We start from the raw sequence: 27,228 nt of genomic DNA, 5'->3' as shown, positions 1-27,228 counted from the left end.
ACAGTATTTATGAAGGTGGCAGAGAATATCAGGGAGAGAAGTTAAGACAGGGGCAGGAATATTCAACTTGATGATCCTCCCCATCTGAAGCACAAATGTTCTGGTAATCAGTGGCCCTTCCAGCATTGTGTGAGTGAAGAGTTTGAGGCTGGAAGCTTATCTCAGCAGGATTTCTGACTATTGCACCCTGGGAAATATTGTGGCTCCTGGCATTGGGCCAGAAGCATCCAGGTTCAAGTCCCACTCTAGGACCTGCTGGCTGTTGAAGGAGTGTTCATGATATTTCACAAGTTTAAAAAAAAATTCAGCCTGCAATCCTTCCAATATTCTATCAGAGGAGGAAAGAATGAGAAAGTACACACAACAACACATTGCATTCTTTCATGTATTTCAGAGAAATGCACAACTATTCATCTTGACAACATCCACAACTATGCTGGAAAGCCAATTGAGTCAGCGGGTACCAAAGTCCAACAATACACAATTGTGTCCTCAAATGTCTCGAGCAACCAGAAGCCACAGGCCTCAAGCATTTATGGCATCCCACCCACCAGCTTTGCTGAGGCTATTTGGAAGCACCTTGTTGGACTGGTTGAGTTAGTAAATCTTCTTTTAAGAAATACGCAATGATTGATATTTGATTGGGAAATAAATTCATGCCAATTATTGTGTTTGACATTAAATGAATTGCCTTGATCACATTTGGCGTATTGGAAAGCAATGTTTGTTTTATAACAGTTTCTCTATATTGCCAGTAAGCCATTGAAATTAAAGTCATCTGACTGGATTGAAGGTTAAGGAATGACCTATGTCTGTGTCTTAAATTATGTTTCTGTAGGATTAAGAGATTTGGAAAGAGGATAACAATGTCTGTTGAAACAAAAGGACCTTCTGCCACTTTTCAGTGCATTAGGATGCTGGAAGTGCTAACAATTGAGCCTTGGTTTTTCTGGCAACGCATTGCACAAGTCCTCCTTCATTTTTATCTTCACCCAATTCACCCTGGTAAGGTGATGATATCCAGTTGCTTTGACTCCCCTAACTATAGTCATCTCGTTGCCATGTTATGCAATAAGCAGAATATTACATTAATACAACAAACCTTTTGTGAGGAATTTTGTAGGAAGGTCCCAGGAACCTGATTCTTTGCTTATATAATGCATAACATACTCAATGATGCTCCTGGTGGTCCCATAACTGATTGTATCTGAGCTGTACATGAGCTATTATGGGGTCATGGAGTTACAGAGGAGTGGCATAAACCATTTTGTTATGAGTAAGCCTTATCCAAGATATTATGATAGTTGTCTTGAAACTGGCAATATGTACAATCCTCCTGCTGTGGGCGCACAGCTGAATATTAATGGAGAGACAACATTTCTTGATGATTAAAGCTAACAACTTGACTTCTGCTGCCTTGATGGCGACTTGAGAACAGTCTGTAATTCCCTGGGAACAATGGGAGTCAGCCACTGTCACGTATTCCAAATCTCTCTCCTATTAAGTGTCCACAGGAAAGTTGATGTATTAGGTGGTACTGGCAAACAGAACATCAGTGACTGGTTTGGTGCAGCTGTGCACTGCAGACTGGGAGATGGTTTTGTCACAGAAATTAAAAGCAGTGGTGACTTTAACTACCTCTGACCAGGCATGGCACCCTCGTCCAGCAGGCAGCAGATCATAATGCAGGAAATGCAGAGTTAAACGATAACCTGCCTGGTGAAGAGCCGACCCCTGTTGCAGTACTCCTCAGTCACGTGCAGGTAAGTGACTCTAGATCTATGGGTTCTGCGAGGTGCATAAGACCCTCAAGAACAGCTCCTCTCACCCTTCACCTCCAGTCTGACACACCCAGTTGCTGCTCATTCTGATTGTTGCTTCTCGCTGACCTTCCATCTAAAGGAATTAAGCAAAAATGGCAGACATGATAGATTACGAGAGCTTAATCAGATTGAGTAAGGAAAGAAATAATCAAAAGCAGCAATAATGACTTGGAAATCCAGTAAGCACATTAACACATCTATGATCTTGGTGCCTGCTTGCTATGTAAGAGGTGCTTTCAGTTAGTGAGTCAGACAGTTCCTATGGTCAACCCTGAGGGGTTTTACTCAGCAGGTTGGGATTAAGTTAAAATCACAGTTACAAGATCACAGGATTCATGCACTTCCGTATCGCCGTCACCGAAATGAAATTAGGAGTTAAAATGGCAGCTGGTGCGATTACAATGGGAAATGGGCCATAAGTGAATTATATCGATTTTAATGTCAAAATTCCCTCACCCCACTCCCTCCAGACAAAGTGGGTGAAAATCTATGCCAATATTTCAAAAAGATACACCCATCCATTTGCCACACTGCCTTTTTCTCCAATGCCTGCTATCAGGATCAAAAATACCATTCGCTCAGAAGATTGCTGACTGGATATTTAAACATTTCCACCAGAAGAGGGGAACAAAAGCAGCCAGAAATGGTGCTGATCTCCATCAGTAAACTGCTAGCACTCGTCCAAAGCAAATCCCAGACCACTATTATCCTGATTTAATATGATTTTTGCATTATATGATGTTCTGCTGTGTATGCATGTATATACATAGTCCAATCAAAAAGGTGTTCATTTTAGGCTATGTCTTGTTCCTTTTCCTGCTCTATAAGATGAAACTTCTAAAATATATCCATTTTCTCAACATTTTACATTGAAGATGGAAAATATTTACTCAAGATTTTTCATTATTAGAATTTCTGCTTTAGTATGCATGAGATAATATGGGAATGATTTATTCTGTAGTGTTTGCACTTATCAAGTTTATTTTACAACAGAAAAATCATGCTTTGGAAAGTCGGTTCGATGTGTTCCCCTTCCTGTTGGCTTCCCACCTCAACACACTTTCAGTCAGCCAGGAGGTAAGGGTGGTCCAAATCACAGATGTCTTCAATATAATCAGGTGGCACAATAATTACTAATCTTCTGTCCGCAATTCACTATATTGGAAATATGTTAGTTCAATGAATTTGATCATACTGATCATACAAACAGATATCAGTCCAATATCAATATGGTATAGCGGTGCTCAACCTACCAGGAATGTTTGTATCGTATACTAAGCCTGCACTTACAAATAGTCAGAGATGTTTTTGAGTGAACATTTGGATATGAGGTCAATATTTTTCATTTCTGCTAAATTGTTTGATAATGTAAGCAATACTAAATTTAACTTCTTTCACACTCTCCCCTTCTACTAACTTCTGCAACTGAATATTTTACACTGACACAAACCACTCTCTAGGGCCTATTAACAACGCAAGATTATCATAGCCAAACTCAATCCTATTCTTACGCAATATCCACAAACATGTACTTTCCAGAAGGAGTACTTGATAATAATTAGAAGAGACCTCACTTTGATTTCCCGCTCCACCCCAGGAACAATAATGCCAATTTTGTAAGTTTAAACTAAACTTTTCCTGCAAAGCTAATTTGCAAGAGGTGAAAATTCACAATCGAACTGGAACCACGGAGCACTCATTCCACCCAGCATAACTCCATGTGATTAAATTTGGCACCTTGTTCTCAGCGTTTACAGTTCGTAGGCCTAGCATTTCACTGCAAACTGGGCTGACTTTTATGAAAGCAGTGTTGATAGTCCTAGGCTGAAGTGGTCAAGAACATCAGTTATTCATGGGTCAATGTAGCAACAAAAGCCCTTAATCAATCAGTAGTGCCTGAATATGATGTCATCTACATTTTCAAGGACCTTTTTAGACTTTGTCAGCCTGTCGGTACCATGGACCAAAGAGAATGCAAATGGCTGCTGTCAGGACTTTTAAAGGCTTTTCAAGCAAAAGTCATGGGCTGGAAAGGAATGTTAAAGTTTAACTAGGTATACAATTAAGACATGTGGCAGCTTTTCTAATAGTTGGAGAACATAGCCTGAAGCATTTTACAACATACCATAATTGCTAAAGCGTACTTAATAATGCAGTCATGTGTCAAATGTAGCGCTACAAAACTAAATGTAAACAAAATTAGACATCCAAGGAAATATAATTTTCTTTTCCACAAAAATAATGATTAAGATAGAATGAAAGAGGGACAGTGTGAAATAGCAAAATTACACTGAATCAATTGTATGAATTAATTCAACTTCAAACTTTATCATACATTCTCAATACCAACCGATTGATTACTTTCCTGAGTATAATTGCACATTGAGACCAAGGTAATAACACTGTTATATTTTAATCCTATGAGATTTACTTCGTTCCAGTAATGTTTTTTCAGATGCAAATAATTGACAAATCAAAATGGATTTACAAATATATTAATCATTCATGAAAATTTGAGATTATTGCTCTCCTGTTGTTCATTTGAACTAAACCTGTTCTCCATTTACTTTGAACCTGCGTGTTAAATGTGGCAACCCACAGCACTTTCAGCTTGCAGTAGCGGTAATAGCCTTTTTATACACGATACTGATCTGATATAACTTGCCCACTTTTTTTGGGACGATAACATCAAGTACAATTTAAATCTGTTATTTGCAATTCAATTACCATCGGAAAATATTTATTAAATCAACAAACAACACATTTGCCAAAATAAATTGCTTAAACATATCCAAGAATTTAAATCTTTTGTGTTTATTCCAGTAAAAGAATGAGCATTTGCTGGGTGCAGTAACACAGCAAATAACTGAGTGTACTCTCTCCCTGATCCCTGACCCTATGTAGCTTGGGGTCATTGACCAGTGACATGTGACCTGCAAAAGTTAATTCCCACAGAACAATAGCCAAGCCCTGACATGGTCTTATTCTATTACATTTTGATACTAAATTAATTGTTTGTTTTCTCACAGAGAAGATGTGTCTGACCCTTTAGGCCAAGTCCAAAAGTAGCTGCAAATACATGTTATAATTGTGTGTTCAAGTGATGGTACACTAATAGGATTTAAAATTCAAATTAATACCTTTTCTAAGTCCGGTCAATGGGATAAAATATTCTTTCCATTCAGTAGATATTGAAATCAATCATGCACTGTTTCATCAAGCGTGACTATAGATAACCAATTAGGTCCTGTGTTTATAACTAATTCCTATTCCCACAATTGTTTTACTAGACCCTAAGCATTAGAATAGAAAGGGGATGAATTACATTGACACCAGGAAATGCATTATCAGATCATGACTATATATTTATTTTGATGTGCAAAGGAATTCTCACAACTGCCTCTCTATACAAAAGATCGAGACGTTTATTTAATAATTGCTGAGATTGAAACAATCATTGCTTTCATGGTTTTCTTCTCTCAGCCTGTTGCTGAAGTTTAAATATCTCAGGATGTCCAAAAGTTTATGGTTTCATATCTTGGATTTTCATCAGTGGCAGCAAAACATGCCTGCCAGTTTGGTAGTGATCCTAATTTATACTTAATTGCATTCTTGAGGCTTTACACTCACCTCTAGATTGACAGGGGGAGGTGTGTGGTTGACAGCTGAGGTTTGTTACTGGTTGATGAAGGTCCAAGTTACCAGATGGTAACATTCTGACACAACTCCCTTTATGAAGTTTCTGAATTCAGTTTGCCTTGAGGTTAAATGCACTTTGTTTATGGTTGTCTGAAAAATACAGCACTCTTCATAAAGGCTTTCGCATATTTAACAAGGAGAAGGATCTACTCGTGTACCTTCACTTCAACCATAAAATAAAGACAAGAAAGGTTTTTGAACAAATGTGATTCCTCGGCAGCTACAATGAAAGTTAGGCCAGCCAACTACATGCATGTTATGGCTAAAAGACTATGGGGGCTATTTTGAGCCTGCACTAGCCGTGTGCGGGATTGGCGACGCGGGTGGGAAATCCGAAGAGAATCGGGAAACGTGATTCTACCCGGAGCGAATGCATTTCCCGATTTCCCTGGCCCCATGCCACTCGGTACCGGCACAAGGTTCACACCCATAAGGGCATGATCCTAATTTAAATAGATTTTAATGAAATCAAATATTTTTAAATGGGCCCCTCATCACATCCCCCTCACTAAATATTTATACCTTGCCGATGTAACGTCAAATCAGGGAGGGTTGCAACAGGTTTAGCCAAACGAGAATCAGTCGAGGGGAGCCCTGCAGCGGTACAGAGGTAGGAATAGCCCCGAGGAGGAGGGGGTGGGGAGGTGACGACATGTCCGGTCAGTGTACCAGCACTTCTCCCGGCACAGGTTAGCACTAGGTTGGCACAGTGCCAAACTGACAGTACCAACCAGTGAGGCAGTAGTGCCAGGAGTAGGCTCCAGTGGGGGGGGGAGAGGAATGGTGGCGATGATTAGCTGCAGTGGGGGGAATGCCAGCGATTATTGTCAGGGAGTGGAGGGGAATGCCGGCGATGATTGTCAGGGGGGTGGGGAATGCCAGCGATAATTGTCTGGGGGGTATGCTGCTGCTGATTATCTGGGGCGTGGGGGGAATGTCGGTGATGATTGTCAGAGAGTGGAGGAGACTGCCACCGATGATTGTCAGGGGGGATTAGACCTTAAGACCATAAGACATAGGAGCAGAATTAGGCCATTCGGCCCTTTGAGTCTGATCGGCCATTCTATCATGGCTGATGTATTTCTCATCCCCATTCTCCTGCCTTCTCCCATATACTTGATCGCCTTATCAATCAAGAACCTATCTATCTCTTTCTTAAAGACACTCAGTGACTAGGCCTCCACAGCCTTCTGCGGCAATGAGTTCCACAGATTCACCACCCTCTGGCTCCCGGGGTTGACCCTGATAGCTCTGTGGTGTGGACTGGGGCCGTTTGGTTTCAGTGCTGATCAAGAGCCCCTTTAAAGATGGTGACCTGATCTCTGTAAAGCCGGTTCCCAGCCTATCAGGTCTCGCCCTGCAAGAGTGACAGCGTAAACCATTTTCTTTCTTTAAATGAGGATCAAGATCTGGAGTGAAAAGTGGTCTGTGCAACTGGAGAGCTACATGTCTGTTTTCAGTCTGAGCCTGACACTGAAAAACTATAATAAGATTCCGCCCAGTGTTACGTTAACAGGTTTAGGAATCAGATTGTCAGCACCAAAGGTCCACTTATACAGAAAGTTTCATTTTCTCCCTAACCAGGCTTCCTATTTGGAGTCATGGTCAAGGCTACAGAGACTCCCAGAAATGTTTCATTTGATTTTGGTAAACTATCGAAATGTGGGGGAGGGTAGTTGAGCGAATTTCCCCTCACTCGTCATCCATAAATGTGTAATATCAACTGATGTGAGAATTTTGTCTAACATTTGCTTTCTCCAGCTCAGAAACACCAACTTTAATTGTAGCAGCACTCCCCCCACTGCCACATAGAAAATGAAAACGAGCTGAGTTTGTGCAACAGAATAATGAACCTGAAACCTTTCTACCCTGTTTGACTCAGTATCATACCTTATAATACATTGATGTTTCCTGCCACAAATGTATATTATTTTTCAGGCACTTACATCCTATAGGTAGAATTCTCCCATGTCTCCACTGGAGAGTTTGATAACGGGTGGTGGGTGTGGGTGTTGGGGGGGGGTTGCCTTTTTTTACCTACTGTAAATATGGCAGTCAGTGAGGTTGCCCTCCTTCCTTTGGATATCAATATTCTAATGCTCAGAGTCGCCAGGTATCAAATGATACCACCACAAGGTTCAACCGGCTATCGATCAAAGAGCCAAACACCAATTGGTTAGTTCAAGGTCAAGCGTACTTATTTACACACATGCAACATAAACACTACTAGTTAAACTACACCTATCAACTATGACAACCTGTACTTAACTTCAGGCACCCGGCTTAGGTCAGAGAAACAGTGGCCGTTGTTCGATTCTGGATCTATCGGTCTGTAGAAGTAACTGCTGCTCAGCTAGGCTCATCCGTCTGGTAGCGGGAGTTGAACTTGAACTTGCCTCTGGTGGTGCTGCGATTGGAGATGGACTTTGCCGGAGCGCCAGGTCCAAAAGAGGCCGAACACATGGTGGACTCTCTTTTTATTCTTGGGGGTTTTCATGCTCTTTTGGGCGGTCCTTCAGTTTGGACCCCACTAATTGGGTGATCCCTCATCACTATGTTCGAATCGAACCAATAAATGGGTGGGATGGCTGGGCGTGTCGCAAGCGGTCATTGACCCTGTTGTTTACGCTTCCCTAGTACAGGGAGCGGCACCAAAATGTCTGGGACTGTACCGGTCGCTCAAGTACCAGTCCGTTGTCTGGTGGAGATGGGCCATCAAATGCTAATCGGTCCATCAAATGCTAATCGGTTGGGGTTTCGATACTGTCTGGATTCCCCAATCGCAAATATACATTCAGGCTCTGAGCCTGCCTGAATCTCGCATTGTCCATTTTTCCCACTATGCTTTGCGACCTTCCCTGTTCCTGGTTGTAAGTGGCCATCCCAGATGGAAGCGGTGAGGATCACACTACTGGATCGTCGCCTGTTCTCTGACATGCCGGGTACCCTCAATCAAGGACAGGTTCTACCCTACTCTGTCCTATGGGTCAAAATATTTATCTAAGTTTCTCTAATACAACACATATCTCTAAGAATTTTAAGGGGGCATTTAACATTCAAACATACTATTCAGTCTCTTTACACAAAAAAAAGGAACCTCTAACTGCCTCTAACTAGACTACACTCATGCTGCTATCTAATAATCAAAGAACTTATCTTACAATACAAAATAACCAATAGCAGCATCACATTCTTACTTATCACTAATGTCTATGTACAAAGAAAGTAACTTTATTAAAACAATAACCGCGGAATTTATTAGGGAGGAAGGGTTCAGAAAGAGTGTGGGGTTTGCTGGAGTCCGAGGTAAGGGGCTCTAAGTGTGTATACTGGAGGGCGGGAGGCTCTCCTTCTCCATTTCCAAAGTCTGATCGTCTGGATGACACTGCACAGTATAGCTATCACCAGTAGGGCTTCTACTGTGTATAACAGGGAGTACCATTTTATGATATTCTCACACCATGTAGGGGTATCAGTGGCTGTGTCTATGTGTGGTGTAGTGTCCGGGCTAGGGGTGTTGTGTTGGGTCGTAATGTTTAGGGCCTGTGTGGTGAGGGGTGTGGGGGTGGGTAACGCGCACAACTGTATTGATCCAACGACGATCATGATGCAGATCATCAGGTTCGTCTTCATCTTGTCCGTACTTTTCTCTGCCTTCAGGTATCTCCGTATCTTCCTGGGGGTACAAGCATATCTGTTATTATCTTGTTGCTTAATATCTTGTCTGTCTGTCTGTTTCTCCTGATCATCAATTTCCCACTTAGAATCATCACCATATGTGACTCCCTTATTATTTTTTTTAAAACAACCATTTGGGAGACAAGAAATCCGGGAAAAATTCTGTCACAGTGCGAGCACTCCCGCAGCCAGTGTTTGATGGGCTGAGTGGACGGACAATTTCTCCGTCCTCTGCAAATTCGTTTCAACCAAATGACTTGAACATGTAAATAGCAGGTGGGGGATAGCAACCGAAGGGTCGCCAGAAAGGGAACAAAAGTTGTGTCAAAAGTGCATTCTTTAAACCACAGTTGTAAAAAGAACAGCAAAAGAGTTTCGAAAACAATTCTCCGAATGGGGTGCGTATGATCCGTGGCAGGCCAAGAATCGGTGGACTCCCCGGGTAGGGCAGTGATCAGTGCCGTAGCTCCACTACCCGAGCTTGGCTGACCAAACTGAAGAAGAAAGCGGGCAGGTTCCATCAGGGAATAGGACACCGTAAATCTAATTTGGTTCCTTTCTCTCATCATCTGGACACCTCAAGGTTCCATTCCAAAAAGGGTCTCGGAGTCATTACCATCTCCCGGGTGCCAAACTAGTGCCTGGAGTTTTAGGGTCAATGCGGCATGTGCCGATGTGGGGTCCATCTCTTCATTCCGTGTCAGGCGACAGGAATTGTCGCGGTGCCAATGTTTCGAATTCTGTAGGGCGGTAGGGGCAAGGGGGGTGTCGCTATCGTCGGGTGGTGGGTCAGGTTCCGGTAAGGGAAAATAAATTGTCTCTAAGGGGCTGAACATATCGTGGTCAGTGTCACTGGGGCCATAGTGACTGGGGCCTGGTCTGTGTTTCCATTGTTCGGGTCTATCAAGGGCATCAGTTGTGCTGTCGCTGTCGCTATTGCTGTTGCTAGCAACCGAATCAAGCGTTAGGGTGAAATTTGACTCTGGGGGCGGGATCAAGGTCGTGTCTGTGGACGTGCTGTCGCTGTTGGGGGAGGGTGGGATTGGGTTGTCAGTGGGTGGGTCTCCGTTGTCTGCCATTGCCAATGAGAGGTGGTGCGAGTGGCTGCACCTTAAGCTGGTTTACATGGAACCATCCTGACTTTCCGTTAGGATATGTGATTTTTTAAGCTGAGGGGCTTACTTTGTCAGAGATTCAATAGGGTCCTGCAAATTTAGGGGAGAGGAATGAGCTGGGGTTGTAGAGGGAGATCATGGCTTGCTGTCCGACTGTATACTATGTTGTGTGTACTGTCTTATCAAAGCAGGTCTTACTCTGCTTTTGTTTAGCGCCTAGTCGAACAGCTGCAGCGAGCTGTGCTGCTTTAATAGTCTCCAACATGTTTTGGACCACTTTCTCGTGGGTCAGGGCGGTTACTGCGGAGCTGGCCAAATCAAGTCCAAATAAATACTCGGTACCCTTCATGGGTCCTCCGGTCATGAGGGTATGGGGGGTGTAACCTGTCAACCTCGACACCGTGTTTCTAATAAACATCAGTGTGAATGGGAGCACTGTGTCCCATGTCGTATTATGCTGCTGTACCATTTTTCTAAGTGTGGCCTTTAGTGTCCGATTCATGCGTTCCACAATGCCGCTGGACTGCGGGTGATAGGCAATGTGAAACTTCTGTTTTATGACAAAAATCGTCATGACATTATTCATGACCCTGCCTGTGAAGTGCGAACCTTGGTCCGACTCAATACTATGGGGGAGTCCCCATCTGGTGACAATTTACTCAGTTAGAATTTTTGCCATGGCTTTGGCCATATTTGTTCGTGAAGGGAAAACTTCTACCCATTTCGTGAATGTGTCGATGACAACCAACACATATTTGTATCCATTTCTGCAGGGGGTGGGGAGGGGACCAATATAGTCCAACTGCAAGTTTGTCCACGGGCCATTAACAGGGTGGTTGTGTCTTAGCTGGGCTTTCTTCGCATATCCGTCCAAGTTGTTCTGTGCGCAAATCAAGCAATTCTCAATGTAATGAGATACGTCGGTTTTTAAATCAGGCCACCACCAGCAGAGAAGTCTGAGGTGGGCAAGGGTGGATTCTAACCCTTGGCAGGTAGGATCAAGGAAAACCCAAAAGCTTTCTATAGGTATGTCAGGAATAAAAGAATGACTAGGGTAAGAGTAGGGCCAGTCAAGGACAGGGATGGGAAGTTGTGTGTGGAGTCTAAAGAGATAGGCGAGATACTAAATGAATATTTTTCGTCAGTATTCACTCAGGAAAAAGAGAATGTTGTGGAGGAGAATGCTGAGACCCAGGCTATTAGAATAGATGGCATTGAGGTACGTAGGGAAGAGGTGTTGGCAATTCTGGACAGGCTGAAAATAGATAAGTCACCGGGGCCTGATGGGATTTATCCTAGGATTCTCTGGGAAGCCAGGGAAGAGATTGCTGAGCCTTTGGCTTTGATTTTTATGTCATCGTTGGCTACAGGAATAGTGCCAGAGGACTGGAGGATAGCAAATGTGGTCCCTTTGTTCAAGAAGGGGAGTAGAGACAACCCCGGCAACTATAGACCGGTGAGCCTCACGTCTGTTGTGGGTAAAGTCTTGGAGGGGATTATAAGAGACAAGATTTATAATCATCTAGATGGGAATAATATGATCAGGGATAGTCAGCATGGCTTTGTGAAGGGTAGGTCATGCCTCACAAACCTTATCGAGTTCTTTGAGAAGGTGACTGAACAGGTAGACGAGGGTAGAGCAGTTGATGTGGCATATATGGATTTCAGTAAAGCGTTTGATAAGGTTCCCCATGGTAGGCTATTGCAGAAAATATGGAGGCTGGGGATTGAGGGTGATTTAGAGATCTGGATCAGAAATTGGCCAGCTGAAAGAAGACAGAGGATGGTGGTTGATGGGAAATGTTCAGAATGGAGTTCAGTTACAAGTGGCGTACTACAAGGATCAGTTCTGGGGCCATTGCTGTTTGTCATTTTTATAAATGACCTAGAGGAGGGCACAGAAGGGTGGGTGAGTAAATTTGCAGACGACACTAAAGTCGGTGGTGTTGTCGACAGTGCGGAAGGATGTTGCAGGTTACAGAGGGACATAGATAAGCTGCAGAGCTGGGCTGAGAGGTGGCAAATGGAGTTTAATGTAGAGAATTGTGAGGTGATTCACTTTGGAAGGAATAACAGGAATGCGGAATATTTGGCTAATGGTAAAATTCTTGGAAGTGTGGATGAGCAGAGGGATCTAGGTGTCCATGTACATAGATCCCTGAAAGTTGCCACCCAGGTTGATAGGGTTGTGAAGAAGGCCTATGGAGTGTTGGCCTTTATTGGTAGAGGGATTGAGTTCCAGAGTCATGAGGTCATGTTGCAGCTGTACAAAACTCTGGTACGGCCGCATTTGGAGTATTGCGTACAGTTTATTATAATAAGGTCACCTTATTATAGGAAGGACGTGGAAGCTTTGGAACGGGTGCAGAGGAGATTTACCAGGATGTTGCCTGGTATGGAGGGAAAATCTTATGAGGAAAGGCTGATGGACTTGAGGTTGTTTTCGTTAGAGAGAAGAAGGTTAAGAGGAGATTTAATAGAGGCATACAAAATGATCAGGGGGTTAGATAGGGTGGACAGTGAGAGCCTTCTCCCGCGGATGGAAATGGCTAGCACGAGGGGACATAGCCTTAAACTGAGGGGTAATAGATATAGGACAGAGGTCAGAGGTAGGTTCTTTACGCAAAGAGTGGTGAGGCCGTGGAATGCCCTGCCTGCAACAGTAGTGAACTCGCCAACATTGAGGGCATTTAAAAGTTTATTGGATAAGCATATGGATGATAATGGCATAGTGTAGGTTAGATGGCTTTTGTTTTTTTTTTACTTCCCATGTCGGTGCAACATCGTGGACCGAAGGGCCTGTACTGCGCCGTATCGTTCTATGTTCTATGTTCTATGGTGTCCATGTCCGTCATGAAATTTGCAAATGATCTTGTTCCTGTCCTGGGTGGGGACCACATAAATACCATCTTTTAAAACGATTCCCTCATGGATCGTTAAAGTATCTTTAAACTTTTCGTAGGGAGCTGGGAAGTTTCCTTTTAAAATTTCCTTTCGTGTCTCGTCTTCTTTCTGTGCTTGGGCTAAGTCTTGAATGTTGGTCTGTGAGACCTGAACCGTGTGTACTGGGGCACTCTCGGGGGGTTGCAAAAAGTGGCCATGTCGTGAGCCTGCTTTCGTTAGGGCGTCAGCTTTCACGTTACCGGGTGGGGAGGAACGGTGGTGACTTCCAACTTTGACTATTCCGTACTTACTACCTTTCGCTGTCTGGAGGATATGTTTGAGCAGTGGCGCTGAGGGTAGGGGTTTTCCGTCGGCGGATATAAATCCTCTAGATTCTCAGAGGGGCAGGAATTCTGTTAGGCTGTTGCAGATGTACAAACTGTCTGAATATATGTCTGTTGGGGTCGGGAACGAATCGGGGTGCTGGACAATGTAAGTGATGGCTGCTAACCCGGCTGGCTGCGAACCTAAATGTCCAGGCAATTTTAATGTGATTTCTTCTAAAGCGCGTCCCTGCGCGTCCTCTACATAAATCCCACATCCTGTGATTCTTTTTCCATCAAGAACTGTGGAGGAGCCATCTACATAAATTTTCAGAGCTTTGTCTGTGGGCTGGGTCGTCTGTGGTCGGATGCCTGTCTTTTTCGGTACCGATTTGGGAACAAAGGGGCCTGTGCTGTGCTTGGGTGCAATGATCTCGTACTCATGTGGGGTTCCTGCATAGTGTAAATTGTCGGCCAGAAATGTGTGCGTTTTTGTCCATTTTACGGTAATGTCGCGTCCTTGTAGGAGTAGGGACCATCGTGCTTCTCGAATTTGGCTTACTGTGCCATCTTTTAGTCTGCCGTCCAATAAAAGCTGTGTCGGGGTGTGCTCGGTCAGAATGGTTACGGGGTTGAGTTCGGTTATGTACGAGAAGTACTGTACCGTCCAGAAAACTGCTAGCAGGTCCCTTTCTCAGGCTGAGAATCCCTGCTCTACTGGATCTAAAACTCGTGAGGCATAGACTACGGGTCCTAAACGATCGTACCTTTCCTGCAGGAGAACGGCCGAAAGGGTCAGTCGGTGGTCGCTACCTCTATCGCGTATGGGGAGTGTGGATCTGGGGCTTGCAAAGCGGGGACTGTGCTTAGGGCGTGTTACAATGCATCCACGGCATCCGTGTGCTGTGGGAACCATATCCGTGGGGCCTGTTTCTTGAGGAGCTCGGAAAGTGTGGCTGCTTTTGTGGCGAAACCATCTATGTGGTGCCTGCAGTAACCCACCAGTCCTAAAAATGACCGAAGTGCTGTAACATTTTGGGACAAGGGCAATTTTATAATCAAATCTATCCGTTTTTGTTCCATTTCACGCTTAGCATGCATGATGACCGTACCTAAATAAGTGACTTTTTCCTGGAGAATTTGTGCCTTCTTGGGGTTAATTTTGCATCCAATTTCTGTGAGGAGTCCTAATAATTCCGAAAGAAGCGAAATGTGCTCTTCCTTGGTGTCAGTCTGTAGGAGCAAGTCATCCACATACTGAACAAGGCATACAGGTAGGGAAAATTTTGAAATGCCGTTCACCAATTGTCCGTGAAAAATGGAGGGGGAGTTGTGGAAGCCTTGTGGAAGACACGTCCACGTGTACTGCTGTCCCTGGAAAGTGAACGCAAACTTGTACTGGCACATTTTGTCCAGTGGAATGGACCAAAAGCCATTGCTGATGTCCAATACCGTGAAAAATTTTGACTGGAGTCCCTGTTTCAACATGGTCTTGGGACTCGTGGCAATGGTGGGGACTGCTAACGGAGTCACTTTGTTTAATTCCCTATAATCGATGGTCAGTCGCCATGAACCATCTGGTTTCCATACAGGCTAAATCGGGGCATTGTTCGTTGATGCTACGGGTCGAATCACTCCTTGGTTTAATGGACTCTGGATTACTTTAGCTATCTCTCCCTCGGCTTGCTGGGGAAAGCCGTATTGTTTCTGGGGCTTAGGATCGGGACCTGTAATGTTAACCACTCCTGGGATTTTGCCGCAGTCGTGATTGTGCTAGGCAAACAATGCTTTATGGCTTTTCAAGACTTCTCTAACCGTTTTGTCTGTGGTAATGGTTTGTGGATCAAACCAGTATTGTCCCACTGAGCTAATCCTGTGTGCGTAGTCTCCTACTGTGAGCGTGGCGGGGGCTCATGCTGCTCTAGCCATTTTCCACACACATCTATTTATGGGGTCGAACGAAAGGTTGTGTGAACTCATAAAATCTATTCCCAAGATGTGTTCTGCTGTCTGGGGTAAATCTGCCAAAACGACTGAGTGTTTTGTTTTAATGTTGTCAATCTGGATATCCACAGGGGCTGTAATGTGTCCCTGCTGGAGGTGACCTGTAAAGCCACTAAGGGTTATGGTATCTGTAGTGGGCCATATATCTCGCTAGTACATCGTGGAGGAGTTTAACATGGTTCGGGACCCTCCTGTGTCCCAAAGGAACTCTACTGGGTGTCCCCGGACTGTGCCTGCAACTACCGGTCTTCCGGACTTTTCCCAAAGGGTATTGCAGACCCAAGTTGGGGAGCCCGAACACCGTCAATCGGTGCCATTTATGGCCAAATTATCTGCTCGAGCACTAACACTGTGGATGGGTCTGGCATTGTTTCTAGGGGGGGCATTTGCGTGCTGATTCCGTTGCTGTTTTGGGGGGGCATTGCATTCTTGTGCGTAATGTCCCTCGTGTCCACAATTGTAACATTTCTGTGCTTTAGGGTGCTGTGCGTTACTTCTGCCTTCATTTACCCATGCGGAGTCTTGGTGTGTTCTTACTGGATTCATTGTGGCGTCTACTCTTTCCTGCTCTGTCTTTCTCTGTAGGGACTGTTCCCAAGCTCTGGATAATCGCTTCAGTACCCACACTTCATTGTGGGCCGGGTCTGAGGGGTCATAGTTGGCACATGCCTTTTGTCCTGCCTCTGTGGCATGGGATACTAGAGTACGGATCCATTTGGCCATATTGTCTGCCGATAAACGGGCGCGGGCTAACTCACCGAATACAGCGGTAAAGTGGATCCAGAGGCGTCCAGCAAACGCTGTTGGATGCTCTCCCTTTTTCTGTCAGCACCGGTTGAGTCCTTCTACCGGATCTCCTCTATTGTAGCCAATGGTGACTAAAATGGCTGTTTTCATGTCTTGGAGGCTACCTCCTCCTACATTTTGTGGGTCGGGAAGGGCTGAACTAACTGACGGGTCTAGGCACATCACTATGAGCTTTACCTCTTCCTGCTCGTCCAAACCGTACAGGAGGGTCTGTTGCTTAACTAGTTCGAAAGAGTGGTGTGGGTCTGATGTGGGGTGGAAAGTCTCAATTTTATCGCGGGCATCTCGTAACTGGGTGATGGTTAATGGGGTGGTGTACACAAAATCGGGTTGGTCTTCCAAGGTGACTCTGCGCTGCGTGGTGATGGGGTTCATTGGGTTGGGTGCTGCCTGTGCAGTCGGTGGTGCGGGTGCTTTTATTTTCGGTGCCTGGGGGGCTCTATTCTGGTTTTCTGACCCGTTCACGTACCGTTGGGCCGTTTCACTAAGTTCCTGTCAATCGGGGCCGTCTTCCTGATCTAGCTGTGGGCCAAAGGTATCTCTGAACCCGTTCTGAACGGATAGCAGTGATTGCAATCTTGCAATTTGCTGCCAGCTCTTGGCATGATCCACCGAACTCTGCCTCTGTTCCGTGGTGGAACTGTGGAGTGCTCGGAGGGCTGCCTTCAAATCCTCACATTGTTTCCTCAACTGTTCTACCTGGTTCTCTGTTTCCTCTCTTACCAGTACCGCACATTGCGTGTCCTGGTAGGCCTTATCGTATTGAATCTGAAAGCTGCTGAGGTGGGCAAGGCAAGATTGGTGTGCCCTCTTGACATCATCCATCTCCTTGTCCTTCACCGCTAGCTGCTCCCGGAGCTGCTCGTTTACTCTCTCACACTCGCTAACATTTCCCACTCTACTCCTTTCTTTCTCCTCAAGCTGTCTACGGAGCGTCCTCATGACCTCCTCTGTGCCTCGCAATTGTGCCAAGCAGGACACGATTGCCATCGGCTTACGAACCTTACTCCAATTCTTTTTGTGGATCTCGGTCAGGCTGTCCCACCAAGTCTGTTCTATGCTGCCAGGACCTGTTTCCTCATTCGCGCAAAATTCCGACCATAGGGGCCATCCTTTCCCCTTTAGGTATTTCCTAATCTCTTCTTCCCATATGGGACACTGTTCTGCTCTGTTGGTCGCTGCGACCTCGGGCTCTTGTGGATGGATAAGGCGTTCCATTGCCTTCATTGCCATCCCTACGATTATCTCTGTCTCTACCGGGAATTTGGAACAAGGGGGAATAAAGCGGTGGTGCAAACACGGGTACGGCTCAAGCTATTTTCCGGTTTACACAACTCCCGAAAGTTTTACGCAACAAAATCTATCGAGTTTACCGTATATCCCTTTGCTAGTACTCATGCAAATTACACATTTCTGAATTTTGGAGGTTTGATCGATACTGGTTTCGTTTGTGGTTTCTTTTACTTTGCCAATTTGGATTCTATTTCAAATATTTTGTGGGTTCTCTCGGAGTGACACGGTCACTTCTGTGTCGAGTACCACCAGAGTCACCAATAACTGTTGCCTTTTTTTACCTACTGTAAATATGGCAGTCAGTGAGGTGGCCCTCCTTCCTTTGGATATCTATATTCTAATGCTCAGAGTCGCCAGGTATCAAATGATACCACCACAAGGTTCAGCCGGCTATCGATCAAAGAGCCAAACACCAGTTAGTTAGTTCAAGGTCAAGGGTACTTTATTTACACACACAATTAGTCATGCAACATAAACACTGCTAGTTAAACTACACCTATCAACTATGACAACCCGTACTTAACTTCAGGCACCTGGCTTAGGTCAGAGGAACAGTGGCCGTTGTTCAATTCTGGATCTATCGGGTCTGTAGAATTAACTGCTGCTCAGCTAGGCTCATCCGTCTGGTAGTGGGCGTTGAACTTGAACTTGCCTCTGGTGGTGCTGCGATTGGAGATGGACGTTGCCGGAGCGCAGGTCCAAAAGAGGCCGAACACATGGTGGACTCTCTTTTTATGCTTGGGGGTTTTCACGCTGTTTTGGGCGGTCCTTCAGTTTGGACCCCACTAATTGGGTGATCCCAGATCACTATGTTCGAATCGAACCAAAAAATGTGTGGGTGTCCTGATGGCAGGGCGTGTCGCAAGCGGTCATTGACCCTGTTGTTTACGCATCCCTAGTACAGGGAGCGGCATCGAAATGTCTGAGACTGAACCGGTCGCTCAAGTACCAGTCCGTTGTCTGGTGGAGATGGGCCATCAAATGCTAATCGGGCCATCAAATGCTAATCGGTTGGGGTTTCGATACCGTCTGGATTCCCCACTCTCAAGTATACATTTCCAGGCTCTGAGCCTGCCTGAATCTCGTATTGTCCATTTTTCCCGCTATGCTTTGCGACCTTCCCTGTAGGGGGTTGATAATTCGGCTGGAGGCCCAAACACGGTAGCACAGTGGTTAGCACTGTTGTTTCACAGTGCCAGGGCCCCAGGTTCGATTCCCAGCTTGGGCCACTGTCTGTGTGGAGTCTGCGTGTTCTCCCCGTGTCTGCCTGGGTTTCCTCCGGGTGCTCCGGTTTCCTCCCACAAGTCCCAAAAGACGTGCTGCTCGGTAATTTGGACATTCTGAATTCTCCCTCTGTTATCCGAACTGGCGCCGGAATGTGCCAACTAGGGGCTTTTTACAGTAACTTCATTGAAGTGTTAATGTAAGCCTACTTGTGACAATAAAGATCATTATTATTACTAAACTGATTCACGCCAATCATGAATTTGCCATGGGATCTTCTGCCAGTGCCCGCCATGGCAGATTAGCATACCCATTGGTAGCTGGTGTGAAACTGATTTGCATCCCACTAATGGAATGCAGATGAAGGTCTGACCAGAATCTTCCACCCATACCCAATTCTCCATGACACCAGCGGGCAAACAAGCTAGTCCAGAACACGTCTGGCACAATGTGGCATGCAGAGGTCAGGACTTGCATGAAGAATACCTGGGACTTCCCAAAGTATGGGAGAGTTTGGGATGGAGACTGCCAGCGACCTTGGACCACCACAGCAGGTGGATCATCCAGCTTCAGAGTGTTCCTGATTATCCATCTTCTTTCTTCAATGGTGGGTTAGCGATGTTGGATGCCTTTTCAATACGGCACCCAGATATGATGGTGGGGCACGTACAATCCAGCCTGCCCTGCCACGGAATACGGTGCTCAACCCCTGGATGACGTTGGCCTGGAAAATATGGCATGGTTTACCATTGAACTCTGCAACGGGAAAAACTTCCCAGCCCCATCCCTGCCACAGACCTTAGGCCCAGATGGGAGAATTACACCTAATGTACAAGCAACAGCTGAGTTCAAAGTTGCGCACTTAATACAGTGTAAAATGTTTGAATGCACTGTCTTTGCTAGAAATGTGAACGAATGCATTCTCATTGCTGGAAATGTGAATGAATCAATCTCAGATAGCAGGGGGCTTACCTGGTGTTGCTCACAGCAAAATAGCCACCATCACCCACTATCAAGATCCACATATGAAATATACTCCTGTATAAGAAGCACCAACCCAAAAGGCAGACCTCTAGGCTGCTTGCTGTTTGGGAAGGCAGCAAATTCAGTGAGGTAGCTGCTGCTTCAGGCCTGGTATTACAGTGAACAACTCATAAGCACAGAAAATGATTTTGAGTCAAGTATCCAGGTTTTCTTATAGCACAATTGGCCTCTGTAGCACCATCAATATGACGCGTGCAGGTTGAGGTAATGTCAATTGAAGGCTTTATTAAGCAGAACTTTATCCCCAGCAGCGTGGTTACAGAATGCAACTGCTGAGGGAAATGGAGGGAAAAGCTGGGTTCTTATACCGGCATTTCTGGGTGGAGTCCAGTAGATGGCAGATCCTATCAGGGCCTGGCATCCCTCCACCAATAGCCTGTCGACACGTGGTGTACCGTATTACCCCTAATACATACCACCACATTCACCCCTTGTTGAAAAAGAACCCGGCAGGATGGTGGTTTGCATGGTGGTAGGGGTTTACAGAGTCGGTACTGTGCCGTAACTTTGAACAAAACACAAAATTATCGCTTCAACTGGGCCAACGGGCCAAACAGGGTCGGCATGATGCCATAACTATACCAAGACACAATAACTGAAAACTGGGCCAACGGGCCAAACAGGGTCGGCATGATGCCAAAACTAGAACAAGACACAATAACTGAAAATGTTGAGAATTAAAGTGATTCGATGAGCCGGATGGGCACCCTGGTTGTCCTTTCCGATCGTCTCGGGCGTGGTGGTGATGGCGCTGGCTCGAGTCCCGTCGACTCTGAGAGCGTAGCGCTGTCCCCTGTGTCCTTACTCCTGGGCGGGTCTGGGAGGAGAACCGAACCCCCCGGGAAGGGGGTGGCTGCGGGATGAACCGGCGGGAGTGAGGAGGTGGTGATTGGCGTTGGGGGGTGTGGGTAGCTCCAGCGGGCGCCAGATCTCGCAGGGAGACCGTGTCCTGTCGGCCATCGGGGTACTCCACATAGGCGTATTGCGGGTTGGCGTGAAGGAGATGCACCTGTTCCACCAACGGATCTGACTTGTGCGCCCGCACATGTTTCCGGAGCAGAATGGGTCTCGGAGCTGCTAGCCAGGTCGGAAGTGGCGTTCCAGAGGAGGACTTCCTAGGAAAGAGGAGGAGGCGCTCGTGAGGCATTTGATTCGTGGTGGTGCACAGCAGGGACCGGATAGAGTGAAGGGCATCCAGGAGGACTTCCTGCCAGCGGGAAATTGGGAGACTCCTAGACCGGAGGGCCAGCAGGACGGCCTTCCAGACCATTCCATTCTCCCTTTCTGCCTGCCCGTTCCCCCGGGGGTTGTAACTGGTCGTCCTGCTCGAGGCTATGCCCCTGCTGAGCAGGAATTGACGCAGTTCGTCACTCATAAAGGAGAACCCCCTGTCACTGTGGATATAGTCGGGGAAACCGAACAGTGTAAAAATGGTACCGAGGGCTTTAATGACCGTGGACGCTGTCATGTCGGGGCAGGGGATGGCGAAAGGGAAACAGGAGTATTCGTCAATGACGGTCAGGAAGTATGCGTTGCGATCGGTGGAGGGGAGGGGGCCTTTGAAATCCAAACTGAGGCGTTCAAAGGGTCGAGACGCCTTAACCAGGTGCGCTCTATCTGGCCTGAAAAAGTGCGGTTTGCACTCAGCGCAGATCTGGCGGTTTCTGGTGACTGTTCGGACGTCCTCGACGGAGTAAGGGAGGTTGCGGGCCTTAAGGAAGTGGTAGAAACTAGTGACCCCCGGGTGGCAGAGGTCCGCGTGGAGGGCTTGTAGATGGTCCACTTGTACATTGGCACATGTGCCGCGTGATAGGGCATCGGATGGCTCGTTCAGCTTTCCGGGACGGTACAAGATCTCATAATTGAAGGTGGAGAGTTCAATCTTCCACCGCAAGATCTTGTCGTTCTTGATCTTGCCCCGCTGTGCATTATCGAACATGAAGGCAACCGACCGTTGGTCAGTGAGGAGAGTGAATCTCCTACCGGCCAGGTAATGCCTCCAGTGTCGCACAGCTTCCACTATTGCTTGTGCCTCCTTTTCCACTGAGGAGTGACGGATTTCTGAAGCATGGAGGGTTCGGGAGAAGAAGGCCACGGGTCTGCCCGCTTGGTTGAGGGTGGCCGCCAGAGCTACATCCGATGCGTCGCTCTTGACCTGGAAGGGGAGGGACTCGTCGATGGCGCGCATCGTGGCCTTTGCGATATCCGCTTTGATGCGGCTAAAGGCCTGGCATGCCTCTGTCGACAGGGGAAAAGTAGTGGACTGGATTAGCGCACGGGCCTTGTCGGCGTATTGTGGAACCCACTGGGCGTAATAAGAAAAGAAGCCCAGGCAACGTTTCAGGGCTTTGGCACAGTGGGGGAGAGGGAACTCCATGAGGGGGCGCATGCGTTCAGGGTCGGGGCCTATCACTCCATTATGCACTACGTAGCCCAGGATGGCTAGACGATCGGTGCGGAACACGCATTTTTCTTTGTTGTAAGTGAGGTTCAGGGCGTGAGCGGTCTGGAGGAATTTTTGGAGATTGGCGTCGTGGTCCTGCTGGTCGTGGGCGCAGATGGTGACGTTGTCGAGATACGGGAACATGGCCCGTAAACCGTGCTGGTCAACCATTCGGTCCATCTCTCGTGGGAGACCGATACTCCGTTCGTGACGCCGAATGGAACCCTTAAAAAGTGATATAACCGCCCGTCTGCTTCGAAGGCAGTATAGTTGCGGTCACCGGGACAGATGGGGAGCTGGTGGTAGGCGGACTTGAGGTCCACGGTGGAAAAGACCTTGTACTGTGCAATCCGATTGACCATGTCGGATATGCGGGGGAGAGGGTACGCATCTAGCTGAGTGTACCTGTTGATGGTCTGACTATAGTCGATGACCATCCTCTGTTTCTCCCCGGTCTTAACGACTACCACCTGGGCTCTCCAGGGACTGTTGCTAGCCTTGATGAAGCCTTCCTTCAGCAGCCTCTGGACTTCAGACCAGATAAATGCTCGGTCCTGGGCGCTGTACCGTCTGCTCCTTGTGCCGACAGGTTTGCAATCCGGGGTGAGGTTCGCAAACAAGGAAGGCGGTTCAACCTTGAGAGTCGCGAGGCCGCAGACAGTCAGTGGGGGTATAGGGCCGCCAAATTTAAATGCTAAACTCTGGAGGTTGCATTGGAAGTTCAACCCTAGGAGTGTGGGCGCACAGAGATGGGGGAGGACATACAGCCGGTAATTTTGGAACTCCCTCCCGTGCACCGTTAGGTTAGCGATGCAGAACCCCGTGATCTGAACGGAGTGGGATCCCACCGCCAGGAAAATTTTCTGGGTGCTTGGCCGAATTACGAGGGAACAGCGCCTTACCGTGTCCGGATGAATGAAGCTCTCCGTGCTCCCAGAGTCGATAAGACACGGCGTCTCGTAGCCATTCACTAGGACTGTAGCGGTTGCAGTCTGAAGCGTCCGGGGTCGCAACTGGTCGAGGGTCGTCGAAGCCAGACGTGGTTGTTGAAGTTGAGCATCGTAATCAGGCAGTATGTGGCCGTCTGTGTCGGGGTCCTTCAGCCAAGATGGTGGCGTCCACGGATCGAGCACGCGTGGCGTCCGGGGTCCAAAATGGCAGCGTCCGTTGGTCGCACGTGGATCACTGGGGGGGCTGGGTCTGTGGTCCCGTTTCTTCCCCGGAGATAGCGGCGACCCCGCGGGACTTGCACACCGTCGCGTAGTGGCCCTTCTTCCCGCAGCTTTTGTAGGTAGCCGCGCGGGCCGGGCAGCGCTGCCGAGGGTGTTTCGGCTGGCCACAAAAATAGCAGCGGGGCCCCCCCGGTTGGTCTGGTGTTTTGGCCGCGCAGGTTTGCGGAGGGGGGGGGTGTCGGAGAGTCGACCGCAGCGGGGGTCCACGGAGCCCAAGAGGCTGTAGTGCGGTCGGGGGCGTAGGCGCGGGCGTTACGCGAGGCCACATCAAGGGATGCCGCCAGGGCCCGAGCTTCTGTAAGTCCCAGAGATTCTTTCTCCAGAAGCCTCTGGCGGATCTGGGAAGAGGCCAAACCTGCCACATACGCATCGCAGACCAGGAGCTCTGTGTGTTCAAACAAAGAACAAAGAACAAAGAAATGTACAGCACAGGAACAGGCCCTTCGGCCCTCCAAGCCCGTGCCGACCATGCTGCCCGACTAAACTACAATCTTCTACACTTCCTGGGTCCGTATCCCTCTATTCCCATCCTATTCATGTATTTGTCAAGATGCCCCTTAAATGTCACTATCGTCCCTGCTTCCACCACCTCCTCCGGTAGCGAGTTCCAGGCACCCACTACCCTCTGCGTAAAAAACTTGCCTCGTACATCTACTCTAAACCTTGCCCCTCTCACCTTAAACCTATGCCCCCTAGTAATTGACCCCTCTACCCTGGGGAAAAGCCTCTGACTATCCACTCTGTCTATGCCCCTCATAATTTTGTATACCTCTATCAGGTCTCCCCTCAACCTCCTTCGTTCCAGTGAGAACAAACCGAGTTTATTCAACCGCTCCTCATAGCTAATGCCCTCCATGCCAGGCAACATTCTGGTAAATCTCTTCTGCACCCTCTCTAAAGCCTCCACATTCTTCTGGTAGTGTGGCGACCAGAATTGAACACTATACTCCAAGTGTGGCCTAACTAAGGTTCTATACAGCTGCAACATGACTTGCCAATTCTTATACTCAATGCCCCGGCCAATGAAGGCAAGCATGCCGTATGCCTTCTTGACTACCTTCTCCACCTGTGTTGCCCCTTTCAATGACCTGTGGACCTGTACTCCGAGATCTCTTTGACTTTCAATACTCTTGAGGGTTCTACCATTCACTGTATATTCCCTACCTGCATTAGACCTTCCAAAATGCATGACCTCACATTTGTCCGGATTAAACTCCATCTGCCATCTCTCCGCCCAAGTCTCCAAACAATCTAAATCCTGCTGTATCCTCCGACAGTCCTCATCGCTATCCGCAATTCCACCAACCTTTGTGTCGTCTGCAAACTTACTAATCAGACCAGTTACATTTTCCTCCAAATCATTTATATATACTACAAAGAGCAAAGGTCCCAGCACTGATTCCTGTGGAACACCACTGGTCACAGCCAACCAATGAGAAAAGCATCCTTCCATTGCTACTCTGCCTTCTATGGCCTAGCCAGTTCTGTATCCACCTTGCCAGCTCACCCCTGATCCCGTGTGACTTCACCTTTTGTACTAGTCTACCATGAGGGACCGTGTCAAAGGCCTTACTGAAGTCCATATAGACAACATCTACTGCCCTACCTGCATTAATCATCTTAGTGACCTCCTCGAAAAACTCTATCAAGTTAGTGAGACACGACCTCCCCTTCACAAAACCATGCTGCCTCTCACTAATACGTCCATTTGCTTCACTCGCTGTTACCGCCGGGCAGTTGCAGTTTCGACCCAGGATCTGCAGGGCGTTATAAAACTCGTCCAGCGATTCCCCTTCAAATTGCCATCGTGTGGCGAGCTGGTAGCGAGCAAAAACCTGGTTGGCGGGCCGGATGTAGATATCCTTCAGCGTGGCGATGGCACCGGTGAATCCGTCCTCGTCCTCGATAAGGGAGTAGACTTCAGGACTCACCCTGGAATAGAGGACCTGCATCTTTTGTTCGTCTGTCAGTGTGCCGGGGGCCGTTCGGAGGTAGCCCTCAAAGCATGCCAGCCAGTGCTTGAAAACAGATGTCGAGTTAGCTGCTTGGGGTGCGATGCGCAGGCACTCCGGGGTGATTCGGAGCTCCATGTTCCCAAGTCGTTTTCTTCTATTTAAATTCTGCTTAATAAATTGTAGCACCGTCAATATGATGCGAGGCAGGTTGAGGTAATGTCAATTGAAGGCTTTATTAAGCAGAACTTTATCCCCAGCAGCGTGGTTACAGAATGCAGCTGCTGAGGGAAATGGAGGGAAAAGCTGGGTTCTTATACCGGCATTTCTGGGTGGAGTCCAGTAGGTGGCAGATCCTATCAGGACCTGGCATCCCTCCACCAATAGCCTGTCGACACGTGGTGTACCGTATTACCCCTAATACATACCACCACAGACTCTTCCCTGTGAAAGGAAAGCTGTGTCAAAACAATAGACATAGTGATTGCTGGCTGAAGGTTTCAATGTCACTAGTGTTGTCACACGAACTTCATTCAGTGAAGAAAAATACTTACTTTTTTTACCAGCTAAGACTCCCCATAATATCTCCCTTACTCTTTACACAACCCCACTTAAGACCCAGCAATATGAATTCTTCTCTGCTTCCCATGCCTCTCCCGAGTCAGCATGGATTACTCCACTACATCTCCTTGTTCTCCCAAAACCTACAGCTGCCCTCACAGCAATTACTCTTCCTGACCACACTTGCTGTTCCGTCATCACATACACTGTGCTGATCTGCCTCGCAATATCTTGAAAATCCTGCAGCCACTCACATACGAACCTACTTCCACTCCAACTTGCAGGAACGGCTGTCACACAACAGAAGGGAGAAGGTTCTGTCTCCATACAAACACAATAGACGCCTCCATCAATATCAATGGCAGCAGCCGAGGAGAAGGCCAATCTAGGAGTCTTGCATTCCGAGGGTCTTTGAGCACCTTTCCTTCCTTTTCTCATCTACTTAACTCTCATTCAGGCATTCACACATTACCCATGGTAATTTGATGGTGCATTGTGCTGCCACTCTGTAAATATATTTCCTTTGACTATATTTGCTTTCTCTCCTGTTGCAGCTCTGATTGCTCCTTTTCCCTACGCCTCTTCTATTCTTTTTCTTGAAAGATTATAATTTGCAGAAGAAAAAATGTGCAAGGCCAAAATTCCCTTTACAGTTCACATTTTACAGCATCTGCAGGCATCTTAAACTATCTAAATAGTAAAATAAAAGTATCTAATACAAGCAAAGAATCTTCCCAAACTTGCTGCAACATTCTCCCTCAGAGTAACGGATGTTGCCCTTGCGTATCACCCAAAATGTTTGTCTCTAAACTTGTAAGTAATCGATTTGTGCCCAGAAATACAAATGGCATCAAAGCTCATAAATCCATCAACTCACCCAATTAAAATACATTAATGAGGCCTCCACCTGCTTCTGGCAGGAGCCTTGGCTGCAACGATTGAGGTTTGCATGGACACTGGAATAGGTGGAAATGCAATGTTAAATTAGCAATACTCTGTTGTAATACAAACAGGATATGAGGAACATTCAAGCACTGTATACTCGTTGTGCTTGGACTTTAGAAAATGTTTTTGACAAGGGAAATGGAAATTACTCCAAGAACTGATGTTGCAGAATTCACTTCCAGGATTTGTGGTAATGGCAGAA

The 27,228-nt window shown here is 47.0% G+C and overlaps 1 long non-coding RNA gene across 1 annotated transcript; it reads right to left on the bottom strand.

The window, feature by feature from the left end:
• Positions 1-367: 367 nt before the first annotated feature.
• On the bottom strand, positions 368-27,020 carry LOC140389743 (uncharacterized). The gene is made up of 2 exons (XR_011934468.1): positions 26,959-27,020; positions 368-1,896 (listed from the first exon to the last, which is right to left on the bottom strand). It is a non-coding gene; the product is annotated as an uncharacterized lncRNA (long non-coding RNA).
• Positions 27,021-27,228: the final 208 nt, after the last annotated feature.

The sequence above is a fragment of the Scyliorhinus torazame genome, chromosome 14 (genome assembly GCF_047496885.1).
Source record: "Scyliorhinus torazame isolate Kashiwa2021f chromosome 14, sScyTor2.1, whole genome shotgun sequence".
Lineage (NCBI taxonomy): Eukaryota > Metazoa > Chordata > Chondrichthyes > Carcharhiniformes > Scyliorhinidae > Scyliorhinus > Scyliorhinus torazame.
Note: the sequence above shows the minus strand (reverse complement) of the source record. Positions and strands in the feature narration are given on the sequence as shown.